A 4070-nucleotide genomic window follows, 5' to 3' on the forward strand; every position below is an offset into this window, starting at 1 on the left:
TCAAAAACTAGGATATAATTATCCAAGTAAAAATTGTGTCACGACAATTGCGTAGGATTAACGTATTTACATTTACTAGTATTTTTCTTGTTAACCTTCGTGCCTAATTGGCCATGTCATATTTTTTGTTACAGATCCGTAGTAGAATGTGGCCAATCCTGAGTTCCTGATATTTCGGTGAGTTAAAAACAAACATTTACGGTGATGCTTATTGATAAGAAATCAATGCGATTTATTTAGCTTATAGATTTTGCATGTGCACTGAAAGAAAGAAATATAAAAATGAAAAAAAGAGAGAGATTAACTTCACTATAAATTATCAATTATTCTTTTAAGTGCAGATCATATTTTTTTATTGTTTCAACAAAATAGTAGTAACAGTAATATGCATATATGTATAATATTTTTATCAAAAATACTATAGTAATACTTATTACAGAAATAAATTCTGCTACAAATGCACTTTTCTTTCAGTGTAAAATTTAAACATATTTGCATGTTTGTGCATGTCCATTGTCTGTATGAAACATTCCGCGAACCGCTTCTTTAAATAACGGTGTGTATTATCGATTATTAAATATTTTACCGAACATTTTTTTCTTGAATATACTAATTTTTAATTCTTTCCAATTCATTTAATACACGATTCCGCAATTATTTCGCAAATGCGCATAAAATTGCGCTTGTCCAAAAACTTTGCAATCATCGTTATCATCAGTTTCATAAACATTTTACGCGTGACATGTTGTACAATGCCATTTTAATCGAAATCTAGAATTCAAAGCCGGAATCGAAAATTGGAATTGTCGCAAGAACTTCATTTTTTGACACAGCATTATAGTCCGCGGAACAGAACATCCTCTCTTTCTCTATCGATTTTATTGAAGCCGCCCTAACAATTGGTTGAAGATCTTTCCCAATTCACTATTCGCGAGTACTCTCTCAGAACGCGGTAATTTGTTGTATACTGTTCATGAAAATAGCGTCGTTGAAGCTATCGCGATCGCGAGTGCATTGAAGTGAAGTGAGCGAAGTGCAACCAATGTGGAATAATGACTGGTCGCTGAGGAGGCTGCGAATCGACACAATGGATTTGGAGCGGGCTGGACGTTGCTGGATATCAATGGTGAGTGTATAATTTGAATGCTCATAAAGCATCGTATTATGTAATGCATGTACTGTTTCGACTCAAATTGCAAATTGATTGTCAATGAGAGAAAGATGACCACGCGAAAGATGACGAAAAAAATACATGAACATTTAAACAATTTTTAGAGATTAATGGCATATAGTATAGCGTGAATTTATAGTGTCTAACATATCAAACTGTTGCGTGTCAACAACAAAAAATGAAACCATTAATTATCGCCGAGTTTGCTTCTACATGAAACCTCTCGACTTGTATATTCAAAACAAAAGATGAAAGAAAAGCGGAAAGGATCGCGCAGTTGAGAAACGACGTGTTTAAAGCAACATTTGCACAACTCTCACAAACCCTCGGTTTATGTGCTAGACGCGACATAATTATAATACTTCGCATCGCAGTACTGCGGCCGCGGAAAAATCCTTTCGGAAACGGCAGTAACAGGAAGGAACGAGAAGCCGCGCGAATTCGGGATTTTATCCCCGACGGCACGGTGGTCAGCGGCGTAAAAATTTCATCAGCGGGCGACTTTTTCCGCGGGAGGAAAAACCGGCGCCGGGCCGACGCCGGCGTCGCATCCGCGGAGAGAGCGCGTACGTACGCGTGTGTAACGCGCGCGCGGCCGGAATTAATTACGCGGCGTCGCCGGGTCTAATTTGCATATTACGAAATTAAAAAGTTTCGCGACTTTAATTCGGACCGGCGCGATGAATTCTAATTTCCGCGGCTTCAGCGCACAGAGTTAAGTGGTCGTTTTACAAACCGACCGGCGTTCCTCGTATTCTCACGTGTGCTCGAAGAATGAAACTCCGAGATTCGTAAGTGTTGTCCTTGATGGATAGATAATCTAGATTGCACAGAGTGTTAAGTAATGACAACTAATGATACTATGCCCGCATGCAAATAGAGCGCATTGAACAGAACGGAGAAGTCCTCCACCATTGTGCAAAATTCGCAATAATTACTGAGGAATATATTTAAAAATATCAGCAGATAAATGTGCTGGAATCTTCTACAGATCCTACAGATTCCAGCATTACGTATCTTGTTCCTATGCTGAAGTACAATTATAAGGATCTAAGATCTATATCAGTAGTCGTTATTTGAAACTTGTCTTGGATGATATACTCAGATTTGAATTTATATGTGAGAGTTATTTGTGAGAATTATATGTGAGTTTTTCAGCTGAATCACGATTACAAGAATATCATGTCACATATATTACATAATTCAAATAGGAAACAGAATTCGTACTTCAGACCCAAGTATCTCACGTAGGTCAAATTTCAAGTAATAGCTATTTATACGAACCTAAGAGCCGTATTAACAGTTGTCATCTGGACTTGTCTCATGAGAGATACTCAGACTTTTGTTCAAAGTTAAATTCAAATTTTCTAGTTGAATTGTACACATATGATATTATATCTCCCGTCGCAATTCAATTGAATAATTCTCATTTGTATTGATAATCATTACTTGAAACTTGTCCCACGTGAGATATCCAAATATGAATTTAAAGTTAGATGTGAGTTTTTTACTTGAATCACACAATATATGCAAAGTTACGTTTGCAATCGTGATTCAGTTGAAATATTCACATTTGACTCTAAATTCAAATCTGAGTATTTCAGCTAAGATAAATTTCAAGTAACGACTATTAATAAGGCCTTCAGTGTCTCACTCTTGAGATAAATTTCTAATAATAACTGTTAAAATACGGGTTTTAATATTATAGATTATTTGGTAATTATTAGTCATCGATTATTATTAGATTTCATTTATCTGTTCTCTAACACGTCATTACTCGCGCGACATATGCTAGACACTTTTGGTCGATTGATAAATGTGAATTTTTGTCGTATCGCACATTTTTGCTGGTATCTTGGAGTACGAACTGTACATTATCTTTATTTATTAATGCAAGTTAATCAACAAGTGAGACTTAGATATGTTTTGCTATGCCTATATTAACGAACGTGAGTGGCGGTAAATTATACTTTTTTCTACAATTAGTTTTAATACAAACATTGATTGAGACAAAGCGTTATTTATTTGTTCGACTTAATAATTACACACAGATATTAACGCACGTTTCGGTCGATATGTCGCATCATTATACGATATGAATCTAGACAGTTTTCAAAAATACATTAAGGTCCTCTAGGGGCTGTAGATGCAATAGTTCGCAGGATAGATTCCATAATTTTCTCGCGTATCCTTCATCCTTCGCTCTCCATTGCGGGTTGGTGACTTTGCATTCTCTGCCAAAAAAAGAGAAAAGAATCAAAATCAAAACTTACTGAAAATATATAGTATAAATGAAAATATATAGTATAAGTGAAAATATATATATATATAAAATATGAGTAACTGCTCTTTTAAAACTTTACGCATAATAGAGTCCAGTCTCGTTAGCCGCTTTCTCATCCACCGAACAATGTATTATCGTTTGCGCTCCTTGTGTGACATTCTTACCGAATAGCCTTAGGAGTAAGACATAAAAATAATTAATACCCGGGAATATCGTGTAATGGCTATGGCTGCTTATTTTGGTGGGTATAAAGCCAGGATGCAAGGAATACACGTTTATCCCACGAATATCCGCCTCTACGAGGGTGGTCTGAAAAGTTTCCGACCTCAACGTGAAGATAGCAGCACTTGTAAATAAAAGCTAGTGAATTTCGTTGTTCATCTGTTGACAGTTACTCACCGAAGTTTCAGCCATTTTGGACTCGCAGTTGTTATGTAACAGTCGTTTGAGTAAGTTGATGTGAGTGTTTTTGTGAAAATGGACAAAATCGAGTATCGAGCTGTCATTAAATATTTGTTTTTGAAAGGCAATACGCCTACGCAAATCAAAGATGAGTTGGATTCTGTGTATGGGGACTCTGCACCATCATTTACGACAGTGAAATTTTGGGCCGCT

At 36.2% G+C, this 4070-nt stretch overlaps 1 pseudogene; it reads right to left on the reverse strand.

Annotated features, from left to right (window-relative positions):
- Positions 1 to 3171: 3171 nt before the first annotated feature.
- Positions 3172 to 4070, reverse strand: part of LOC116843079 — a 2796-nt pseudogene continuing 1897 nt past the window's right edge.

This window comes from Odontomachus brunneus, unplaced genomic scaffold (assembly GCF_010583005.1).
Source record: "Odontomachus brunneus isolate Ranch 3 - 2012 unplaced genomic scaffold, Obru_v1 Obru_scaffold_029, whole genome shotgun sequence".
Taxonomy (NCBI): domain Eukaryota; kingdom Metazoa; phylum Arthropoda; class Insecta; order Hymenoptera; family Formicidae; genus Odontomachus; species Odontomachus brunneus.